Source organism: Helianthus annuus, chromosome 4 (assembly GCF_002127325.2).
Source record: "Helianthus annuus cultivar XRQ/B chromosome 4, HanXRQr2.0-SUNRISE, whole genome shotgun sequence".
NCBI classification, from domain to species: domain Eukaryota; kingdom Viridiplantae; phylum Streptophyta; class Magnoliopsida; order Asterales; family Asteraceae; genus Helianthus; species Helianthus annuus.
Window position 1 is genome coordinate 193,039,573 of NC_035436.2, and position 12,581 is coordinate 193,052,153.

The following is a 12,581-nucleotide window of genomic DNA, read 5'->3' on the forward strand; positions in this document are numbered from 1 at the left end:
TAAAAACTCCTCACGTCTTTGATTATCGATTCATTTGACAGTCCGTTAGATTCCTATCCTAATCATTTGATTTAACTTTCATGTCATGCGATAGTATTATGTTGTTATACTCATTATCGCATGTTCCAATATATGTTCCGTTTTGTTATGAAAATAAGTTTTATAAGTTATGTGAATAAGACCATTTGTACTCTGATACCCTGAGTATCGCTTATCGTGGAGTGTCCCACGAGCATGTTGTTGTGGCATCAACATCATGTGCTCCATCCGTGACGGAGAGATCAGTTCACGGCGTCTCTTAAGTACAAGTGTGGTACATAAGGCTATTAGGAGGCGTATGGATCGATCCTAGGATTTAAGTATAAGGAGGTGGATAACGGGTATGCCAATTCGCCATCTCATGTGATAATTATGCAGGAGTAGCTACCTGTGTATTGTCACGTTTTAAGTTTGCTCATGGGTACATCCGCAAGATCTGATTATGAAATTTTATTCTTGCATCGTATCATTTTCGCCTAAAGTTCCATCCGGATAAGATTTCATATGAAGCATTATTTGTTATTTGAGCCTAAAATTCCGTACTGAGCATTCGGCTCATTCCGTAAACTTTTTGTATATACAGGTCCACAGGTTACTTTGGGAGGGGAAAAGAGAGAAGAATAAAGCCTAGGAATAAATCTGAAGATGTTAGTTAATTAAGATGAATGTCTCCGCTTGTATATTAATCTTAATTTTAATAGTCGTGTGGTTGTATCCTTATCAAATAAATAAATGAAATTATGACTTTTGTTTATGTTACCGTTATTGTGACACATCAGCCCTTCCGGGTTGGGGTGTTACACATACACACACAAAAGCCACCATTACACACACAAAAGCCACCATTATTTAACTTATGCTCACTTAAACTTCTTCCTAACCCATAACCAAAATCAATACAATTATTTAACATTTATGTTAACAGATGCAAAAATGTTAAAAAAAAAAAAAAACAACTTAAATGAGCTCTATTTAAATCTTGGACCAAACATTGTTAATGTAGCCCTCTGGTTATTTCATTAAAAATGACACATACACACACAAAAGCCACCATTACCAAGTATCATATCTTTCTCCTGCAATTGTTATCAATGGAAAGAAGAAAATCTAAAAGTAATCTACAAATTAACAAACAAATAAAATTTGGTCAACTTTATTAGCACAAAAAAAAAAAAAAAACAGTAAAAAAATACATCAATTTAGGTCAAATTATCACATAACTTGAATTTCATACATCAAACTAACACAGAATTGGTATTATAAACACATCAAATCTAGATTTAAAACAACACTTATACCTCCAACAATCGCTATAGGCACCACTGATTTCACAAGTCCGAATCAAGAGTTGTAAAAGAATGTTCATAAAAGTAGAGATAGAACCCTAAACCCATATCAAAAATCACGTTGAAAGCGAAAATTGGTTACCGATGGTTCGCAATGAAAGAGAGAGTGTTTGGACCCTATCAGGTTTCCGGCCAGGTAACTGTCGGCGTCGTTAGGGTTCCTTCACTAAACAGCCGACGGAATGCACTGAGATTCATGCCAATCTATGCAACCCAACCTCGATCTTGCACCATCACCGGCTTAAAAGGAAAATCAAATATTTTACACTAGGGACACGAAGTAACGCGGTTAACGGGTCGGGTCATGGGTCAAAACGGGTTCGGGTCAATATGGGTTCGGGTCGGAACTGGTTCGGGTTGAAATGGGCCCGGGTTAGAACTGGTTTCGGGTCGGGTCAGAATATATATTTTTTCACTGATATGCGTTAATTATTCATGTACTAAACAAACTAATGTAACAACAAAATCACACGACTTAAATCCGGAAACGTAATAAAACGGATGCACATGTAGATGAAAACAACAACTAAGCTTGTGTATGACATTATACATGTTCTCATTTCTTACAAAATGCTATAACTTGCATGATACTCAGAAACTATGTCTACTAATTTCACAATGGTAACAACTTCTCGCAGCAATTCAACACATATATGATAATTATCTCACTAAATTAACCACTAATACCTCTAAATTTCATGTGTCCTTCATGTAATTCAAAATTTGCTTTCTACAATACAACAGGCCAACAAAACATACTTTATTACTTATAAAACGAGCCAACAAAAACGTTAGCCCGACATATTACACCAAAGAGTATTACATCAGACCCAAACCAAAACAAACATTCATACACCCAAACCTGACAAATCAAAACCATTGTTCCCAGGTTAAACCTCTCGCCTTAGACCGATTTTTCAGCCACAAGAATTGGAGAACCTTAATTTCCTCCATAACCGTTCCAAAGTTAGCAGGGCTTTGCTGAAAAATAAAGTTGTTCCTGCACTTCCAAAGACATCAAATAGTCGACTGGACGATCGTGTACAATGCAGTCTTCCATCTTCGAGACTCGCTCACATGTGTGTGAACATGCACCAGTTATACAAGGTCCCAAATCTTGTGAGCAAAATGTTAATAAATAAAGAGATGTTCCGCCGTCTCCTCCACATCATTACACAAAACACAGCTGAGAGGAACCCACTGGAACATGTCTTCTCGGTTCTCGCCAATTCCACCTTTGTCGATACTCGATTTCTAGCCACCCTCCAAGCTAAAAAGTTGACTTTGATCGGTGCCCATTTATTCCACTCAAATCTGAGCTCATTGTCAACAATATTCAGATTCTGCAGCCTTGTTACACACACTCCAAACTGAAAAAATGCCAGATGTGTCAAGCTGCTAAAACCACTTATCATCTCACTAAATTAACCACTAAAATATGCATCAAAACAACTAAAATTATAATGTTATTATGATTTAAAACCATATGGACAAAATTTCTGGTATCTAATGTGTGTAAACCCACAGTATACGTTATAGTGAATCTTATTCACGCCCAATCTTGCTTGATGCCATGGAGGAGACCGATGAAACAGAATCTGTGCGTGCTTCAGGTGCGTTCGATGACACTTTGTACTTCTTACTCATAATTAGTACGTTAGTCAGTCGATCAGTGAATTGTTCGCGATGGAGACGGCAGCGACGGCGGACATTGGGGCGTCGATGATGAATAATTGAAGATGATGTTCAATTGTGCAGTGACTCAGTGTTCTTCAAGGAATTAAGGTAGCGTTTGGTATGCATGAATGAGAGGTGGAATGGAATAGATCATTGTGAGGGAATGAAGAAAAAGAGTGTTTGGCTGGTCGATGGAATGGAATCGTCCATTTCAAAATGCATTTCATTCCCTCAAAATCATTCCATCCCCCCCCCCCCCCCCCCCCGTTTTTTTTTTCCATTCCATTCTCTCTTCACCCTTCATTAAAATACCACAACCCATCACTATTGCTATCACCCACCACCACCACCACCATCGTCATCCACCGCTGTCACCCACCTCCGCCGCCACCCGCCACCGCCGCTGCCACCACATACCGGCGCCACCTACCTCCATCCCCGTCACCGCCATCGCCACCACCCACCGTCGCCACTGCCACCTCCGATCATCGCCACCACCCACCTTCGATCATCGACGCCACCATTGCCACTGCCACCTCCGATCACCGCCGCCACCGCTATCAACCGCCATCACCCGTCACCACCGCTACCACCTCCGACCACCGTCGCCGCTGCTACCACTTCCGACCACCTTCGTCACCACCATCCCCATCGCCACCACCTAACTCCACCGTCATCCACCACCACCACCACCACCGTTGTCACCATCCACCGTCATCTCCACCCACCACCACCTAACTCCACCGTCATCCTACCCATTACCTCGTGTCCTCGTCCATTCCATTCCCCGTTCATTCTATTACCCCATACCAAACAGACCCTAAGGTAGCGTTTGGTATGAATAAATACAAGGCGGAATGGAATGGATCATGCCGATGAAATGAAAAGAAACATGTATGGTTATCATGTGGTAATGGAATGGGACATTCCACAAGGAATGTAAACCTTCCAAATATAACAATTTTTATTCCTTTGTAATGTGGTGTTTTTTTTTCATTCCTTCAAGGAATGGAACAAATATATTATTATTATTATTATTATTATTATTATTATTATTATTATTATTATTATTATTATTATTATTATTATTAGGTAGAGGATCCTGTAAAAAGTGCTCAAAGTGTGAGAAGTGTATTATAACACAATATATAATACTATATAGCACTATATAAACACCGTATAACAATATGTAACACCATATAATACCATATAACACTATGTAACACTATATATCATTATATAACAAATATAACACTATAGGTTGTCTGATAACATGTCTATGATAGATGTATAGTGTTATATTTGTTATATAATGATATATAGTGTTACATAGTGTTATATGGTATTATATGGTGTTACATATTGTTATACGGTGTTTATATGGTGTTATATAGTATTATATATAGTGTTATAATACACTTCTCATACTTTAGGCCCTTTTACACTATCCTTTCCCATTATTATTATTATTGTTATTGTTATTGTTATTGTTATTGTTATTGTTATTATTAACCCACCACCGTCATTCACCTTCACCTTCGCCGTCACACGACACCACTTCCGTCGCCACTCACCACCACCGTCACCCACTTTCGCCGCCACCACCACCAACCCAGCTGTCACCTGCCACCACCCACCTCTGCCCTTGCTGTCTCCCACCATCGACACCTCCGCCCCCGCTATCACCCGCCACCACCCCTGCCACAACCGCCAACCACCCTTACCTTAGCCGTCATTCGTCACCCGCCACCCACCTCTACCACCGTCGATGTCACCCACCACCATTGTCTTCGTCGCCGCGTAGCTTCGCCCCAACCACCACCCCGCCGCCATTGCCACCACCCCGCCGCCATTGCCACCACCTCCGACCACCGCTCCAAACGCCACCTATCACCACCCACCACCACCGACTGCCGTCACTCACCGCCAATTTTATTCCTCCGTCTATTCTTTCTACCAAACAACATAAAGTAATGATTCATTTCATTATCACATGGTAACCAAACAAGACATGGAATGGTAATGATTCATTCCATTACATCGTCCATTCCATTACCTCGTCCATTCCATTCCCTCGTCCATTCCATTACACCATACCAAACAGACCCTAATGACCCGTTGTTTCCTTTAATAAAACCCCAATGACCCGTTGTTCTGATTTATCGACCCTACATGGCCCTAGATAAGAGTTATTAGTTTTTAAGTATCTCGTTTTGACCCTCTTCTCTAAATTCCTTCACCCAAAACAACCCCTTGTCTAAATTCCTTTACCCAAACTGACCCATATAACAGCTTTTGGGTTAAGATTGCCCTAAAACATGTTTCGTGTTTGACTTTAACATGTTTCGTGTATAAAACAGATCGACCTGTTTAATTTCGTGTGTAAATAGGTTAAACATTTGTTAAAATCGTTAAATACATGTTTACAATTTAGAATTTTAAATAAATATATATATATGTGTGTGTGTGTGTGTGTGTGTGTGTGTGTGTGAGGAGTTTGGTATACCTACTAGGGATGGCAATGGGTCGGGTATGAGACGGGTTTAGGTAATCCCCAACCCAAACCCGATTAGATAAGCTTGTCCCAAACCCGTCCCAAAACCCGTCGGGTTTTTAGCGGGTAAATACCCATCGGGTATCGGGTATACCCGCGGGTTTCTTATAAACCCGTTAATTTAAAAATATTACTCGTTGGGTATACTCATCTCAAAACTCATTGGATATCTATCGGGTAACTACTAACCGGTTACATTTTGTATTGTTATTATAAAAATATATATCAAATAACTGCAATGTATACGGAATAGAATATCTATATGTGTAAAAAAATTGATGTATCATATATATGTATTAATAAAATAAAAGAAATTATATCGGGTATACAATAAGGTAAACGGGTACACTTTATCGGGTAATTGGGTTGGGTAAACGGGTATACCACTAAATCCCAAACCCATCCCAAACCCGCGAAAAAAATAAAAACTATTCCCAAACCCGATTAACCGACCCCAAACCCGTCCCAAATGTGTTGGGTTTCGGGTTTGATTGCTCATTCCACTCTGGAGATTGAAATCTATTAACCCTAAATCCAAACACAATAGCTCCGATTCACCGGGACGCTTCACGAATTGACGACGCGATGAATGTGGTTTCCTGAATTCCGTGTTTCTTTGCATTGATCGAGTGGAAAAACCCTAGCATAGATTGATACGAACATCCTTGCAAGTCTCTCTCTGTACTCTGTTTATGTGTAAATGATCATATCATCTAAGCTTCTTACTTCATTGTTTCACAGTTTTGTGTATTTGATTTTATGTTCTGTTGAATCTTTGTTTCCTGTTTCTTCTTTGATTTTGTGTGTAGTTGTTTATGAAATAAAATTTGGGCATCAAAACCTTAGTACATAATATCAAAATAAAAAAAATCCAAACAATGGTGTATCCAGAAATTGATTCACTAAGAACTGTGGTTCCAAACCATCTGTAAGTGCATAATGAGATAATTAACTATAGTTTTTTTTGTCATGCAGTGTTTGCCATGAAGCGCCAAGAAGATCGGACGCATGTGTAAGTGCAATATACATTTTCATGCTTAATGTTATAGTTTTCATGATTAATTAAAAAACGTCATGTCACCGAAGAACATAGATTCGGGGAACAATTCAATTGTGTCATCGTCATCTTTGATCCTGTAAAGCATTGTCATCATACTTACAACGGTGTATATGGGAAGCAAGTATTACCTTCTCGTTCCCAAACCTTGGTATAAGCGCCAGCTATACTATAGAAAAATCCAAACTTTTCTAGATGGAAAGAGAAAAAAAACAAACTTTAATCAAAACATGGAAAGAGAAAAAAACAAGCACTTGACCCGGGGGTCATATGATAAAGTCATTAGGCTCACCACAATTTTCACTGTAGTCTTGGTGGCCAGGTCTTTCACCTATCTATTCGTAGTTAGTTAAAGTCGTTATAATAGTTAGTTATATAATTAGTTGTGTTAGTCATTATATGAGGGGTGCATGCATACATAGTAGTTTAGTGTCTCCTATTTTCGAACCAACTTCTGAAATCCATAAATTCAACAACTAATTGAAGATCATATTCGAAATCTATTTGTTCTCTAATTGATCGCCAACAACGAGATGAACAATTTCTCCATCTCGCACCACTAATTATCTACTTGTTTCATGTGAAGATTTCAATGGCTTTCGGTTTGTAACATTCCGCTAAGATTTTTCTAATTTTTTGCACATATAGGTGGTTTCAACATCAAAAGGGTGGTTCTAGGTGGCCACTGATTAACTGAGTGATTTTAGGTATGTCGCTGATTGAATTAGCGACTTTTTATACACCTTCTTGCAAAACTGACAACTTCCTACAAACATTCCTTTTGTCTCATGACTCGACAGAGGTTTAGTATCGAGAGACGCGCCATTGTGTCCTTGGATTGATACATGGTCTTACCGACTTTACTATATCACGACCGATACACTTGCCAATTGAGTGTAATTAAGGCAGTCTCACCATTTAATTTGCTGTTTTCAAATTTATTTAAACATTTTACACATCAGTAGGTGTAGAAGTATTAATATAAAAAACATTATAAAATTGAACGTTTCAAAACTTACATCTTAAATCTCAAGAACACGACATGTTATTAATTTTCTTTAATGGATGATGTTGAACAAGACGCCATTTAAGGTATGCTCGGCAAGTCTTCTTATACCTCATGCTTGTTATGAATTTGTCTGTAAAATAATTGCAAATCAACAGAGGATGAGATTCATAACTAAGATGCTTCGTATATCTTGCAATATTACTAATAACAAAATCAGACAATTAATCTTATATGCTTCAATAATTTGTGAATTTAACGATATTGTTGGATAAATGTAGGTTTAATATTACCATCGGTTAAAAAGTGAGACCCCGGAGAAAACTAACCATTGCCGGCATGAATGTTTTTTAAGTGTTTGGCCGTTACGATGAAGTGGCTGTTACAAACGGATAACATACATATGATGATATAAGAGTTCCAAAACTGAGTTTAAGAACATTTGGTTGTAGGGTATGGAGAGGGGTTCCATTGTGTCACGTTAACCAGGAGGCTTTATTATCCTTTCTAAGTAGCTAGCATGGTATGGGATAGAGCCCCCTCTTTCCCATTCTCTACAATAGCCCCAAAGCTCACTATTGCATAGTATGGTGTGTGTGGTGATAGCGCCCCATACCCTTCAGCTTTATAGGTTCAAAATTGGTCGGTTCAATTATGAGTTGTGTAAACTATGTGAACACTAAAAAAGGGACCAAATATAGCATAAATATGATTTCATTTACAAAGTTTATTATATTTTTTGAGATAAATATAAATATGTTAATCTGACAATATCTACAACATAAAAATTTCTTTGATGACCTCAAGGTTATAATATTTGAAAACCATATGGTATATATAAAAGTGATATGTCATATCATGTAAATTGTTTATTTGATAACTAATTAACTGTATCCTTTCTTTAGAAAATATTTAAATATTTTTTGAATTAGTTGTTAATCAAAACACTTTGTTGATAGTTATATTTTCCATTTATATAAAAACATTAGCTGTTAATGAATATTGATACAACTCATAATTACTTTTTTAATTAAAACTCATTTTATGAAATTTTATATGTATACATACAAGTATAATGGCTACAAAGTTGAGCTGGGTATTTCTCTAGGTTTTAAGAATTATTCCAACAACGGAAGTAAGCAGAAAAAAAAATAGTTATAATGTATACCAAAGGCATAGATTGTGTTAGTTACCTGAATCCTAAAAAACGAAGTTGTTGATTGGACCAGAAGTGGTGGCGAGCGTCTATGGGTCTGGTTTGTGGTTGGTACGGTTACTGAAGTTATACTCGCGAAAGAGAATGAGAAGTAGAGATAATGGAGGATGGTGCGACGAAAGTGAGCCCACGACGCGCTTATATGGAATCTATTGAGATGAGTCGGGTTGAAGCAGAAAATCCAGGATCCATTTTCAAACATAGTGAGCAAATGTTAATAATTATCAGTAGATTTATTCAAAGTGTTGTAGAGTCTCATGCAGAATGGATGGGTCATATATTCAGTCAAAGAACACACATTAATGCATGGGGGATCGAAGTAACTAATTTGGGCTCAAATCACATGATTATTTTCCATATTTCTATTTTCAAACATCTAGTTACAAAAAAATTAATTAAAAAACATTGATCCGTCCATTAAGTTGTTTGTAATAGGGATGAAATTAGGCAGCAGTACATATCGAACCAGTAGTGTACCGCGTAGTACTAATATCGAAACTCAACTAAAACCAAAATCAAATTCCGCATCATATATGTTCGGTCGGTATCAGTATAGTAAGTACCATTAAAGGTCTTGACCGATGGCGTACCGCATAGTACCAATACCGAAATTGAGCTAAATTCAAAACCGAATGCCACACTATACGCGTTTGATCTGTACCGATCAGAGAGTTGACATTTTGTTCTGTTCTTAATATTATAAGAATAATATTTCGTTGTCTAGAACATACGACTAAAACTGCCAACACGTTTTAGGGACAAAATAAATATTTAGTTGTTTTTAACAAGAATGCTCCAAAATATTTGGTGATTATGCTTTAGTTACACGTTTAAAGGATTGTGGGTTTTTTATTTAGTAGACATTTAGGAGGAAGTGACCACTTGTATTATTGTCGTTATTAAATTGTGTGAAAGCAAGACCTCAAACACGAGAGTCAGATACTTCTTACCTAGTCTTGCTTGGAAACCTGAAAACAACCTCGCATTCATTTCTAACACATAAGACCACATAACTATTAGTTACGCTACATATTTTACCAAGAAAAGACTTATATAATCCAACAAACCACTCAAACGCATACTTGATTACAAATTGAATAACTTATTGTTAAAATACTATGCTATTTTATTATCATTCAAATCTGGGCTTTAAATCTTTTGTATGGGCTTTATAAGTGGGCTGGTTTGTTGTTCATATGAGCTTATTTTTGGTTAAGTTGGTTCAGGTTGTTGCAAGTTGTTACAAGAGGAGTATATGCAAGTTGAGGGGGCTATTTGTAACATTCGGAGGACTGCGATCATCTTTGTATTAACTTTTGGGCTAAAGTGTAACTTTGGATTGCTGGCATATAAAAGAGTGCAGAGTCTTCTAGATATTCATTCAATACATTTTTTCACTCTCAATTTTCTCTGTAATATCTAGGGTTTGTACGCAGCCGTTGTTGTGATTTCTCTCGTTGTTGTTGAGAGACTGTTGCTGCTTCTTGGTAGATGATCATCTGTTGATGATCATCAGATTGTACTGTATTTTCTGTATCGTTCTGTATTGTTCTGATCTTACTTTTGTAAGATCTGTTTGGGAAATTGGGGGGTAAAGTTTTGGGTTGGTTTAATAAGAGATTTGTCACCTGTTTTGTCGCTATTTTGTTGTTTATCGTTTGTTGTTTGTGTTGATTCATCTTCATTTCATTGTGTTAACATGGTATCAGAGCCTACGAGCTCCTGTTGATGATTTGTGTTTGTATCCGCTGCGTTGATTTCGTGTTTACTGATTAGTTGTTTGTTTTTTGTCTAGGGTTTCTGCGCTCGGAAACTCCTGTTGATAACAGATCTGGTTAGATCTGTTTGTTATTGGTGGTGTTGGACGAAACCCTAGCTTAGGGTTGGCTGGTTGTTGGTCTTCTTCGATCAGACTTCTGCGTTGGTCTCTGAATCCTTAGAAGATTCAGGGCAAACTAACCGGAAGGTTTATTTCATGGATTTTTTCTCTATCAGGTTTTGTAGTTCTCGAAAACTACAGATCTGATATCTCTTGTTTTTGTGCACCCTCTGTAAGATTGTTTCATCTTTTATCTCAGTTTTTTAGTTTCTGCATCATTCTTTGTTTGTGTCTAGGCATATTGTTTACCGGACTAGTCAGGCCGGCCTTGATCGAGTCTGTCTATTTGCTATTTGGTGTGTCTTTTCTGCATTGTGTCTGTGTTTGTATTTCATGTTCTGTTTGTATTTTTTGTTCTTGGTTGGTTCCTTTAGGAGTGGCTCCTGAGTAAAGGCTTGTCCAGGCACCTGTGAGTGATGAACCTGGAATCTGGTCCCTGACTCAGCTTCGCCCTAGATCTTGTTTGTTTAGCTATTATATTGTTTGTGTGTTATCTGTTAATATTCTGTGTGATCTGTGCTTGTTGATTACCTGTTCTTTGTGTATTTGGCATCATGGGTGATGCTGAAAGTTCTGTTACTCTTATTAGTAAATTGGATATAGAGAACCCTCTTTATTTGCACCCTAGTGACTCAAGTGCATTAACCATAGTTAACATAAAACTTAAGGTCACTGAGAATTATTCGGTTTGGTCTAGTGCAATGAAACTTGCACTAGAAGCTAAAAATAAGTTTGGGTTTATTGATGGAAAGTGTGAAAAACCTAATAATAATGATGTCTTGGCTGCCCAATGGGATAGGTGTAATTCAGTTGTTTTAACTTGGTTATTGAACTCTATTTCTGAAGAATTATTCTTAGGACAGGTGTTTTCCAAACTTGCCTCAGAAGTTTGGGCAGACCTGAAAGAAACATATGATAAGGTAGATGGTTCTGTTGTCTATGATTTATATAAAAGAATCAATGGTATTTCTCAAAATGGTAGTTCTGTGGCTGAATATTATAATAAATTGACAACAAGGTGGAGGCAGTTTGATGCAGTGGTGCATCTGCCTTCATGTTCTTGTCAAGCAGCCAAAGACTACAACGATTTTTCCACATTAATCAAGTTAATGCAATTTCTCATGGGCCTTGATGATGTTTATCAACCTGTGAGGACAAATTTGTTGACAAGAGAACCATTTCCCTCTGTTAAGGCTGCATATGCTTTGATTTCTAGGGAAGAGTCTCATAGACTCTCAAGTAGTGGATCAAAGAGTCAGTCTGTTTCGTTTGTGGCTAAGTCAAATCAGTCTAATCAGAATTTTGATACTAGAAGAAGAAACAATTTTAGGGGACCAAATTCTAGTCTGAAATGTACTAATTGCAACATGGTTGGTCATACTGTTGATCGTTGTTTTGAGCTGATTGGTTATCCTCCTGGTATGAGGAAAAGGTCTGGTGGGTCTTTTGGTAGGAATAATAGTGGTAACAATGCAAATAAGTCTAGTATGGCTTCTAGTTCTGCTGTTTCTGCTTTGCCATTTACTCCTGAACAGATTGCAAAGTTGATGAGTTTAGTTGGTGATAAACCTGAGGGAGATCAGGTGAAGTCTAATATGGGAGGTATGTCATCGTGTGTTTATAGTTTTGTTAGTTGTTCTAGTAATGTTAGTTTTAGTCATAACTATAATTTGGTTGTTGATTCTGGTGCTAATCAACATATGATTAAAAGTGATAAAGATATGTTTAATTGCATAGATGTATCTGAATGTGGATTAAAGGTTGGTCATCCTAATGGGACGAGTGTGAGTGTGTTAAAAATTGGAGA

General features: G+C 37.5%; 1 long non-coding RNA gene across 6 annotated transcripts; it reads right to left on the reverse strand.

The window, feature by feature from the left end:
* Positions 1-2,134: 2,134 nt before the first annotated feature.
* On the reverse strand, positions 2,135-9,123 carry LOC110937687. Of its 6 annotated transcripts, XR_002590957.1 has the most exons (5): positions 8,873-9,123; positions 7,693-7,812; positions 6,966-7,599; positions 6,805-6,864; positions 2,135-2,755 (listed from the first exon to the last, which is right to left on the reverse strand). It is a non-coding gene; the product is annotated as an uncharacterized LOC110937687 (long non-coding RNA). The 6 variants fall into 6 exon arrangements; XR_002590953.1 differs by lacking the exon at positions 2,135-2,755 and having other exon boundaries at positions 6,443-6,859; positions 8,873-9,122; XR_002590952.1 differs by lacking the exon at positions 2,135-2,755 and having other exon boundaries at positions 6,443-6,864; positions 8,873-9,122.
* Between the last annotated feature and the right edge of the window lie 3,458 nt (positions 9,124-12,581).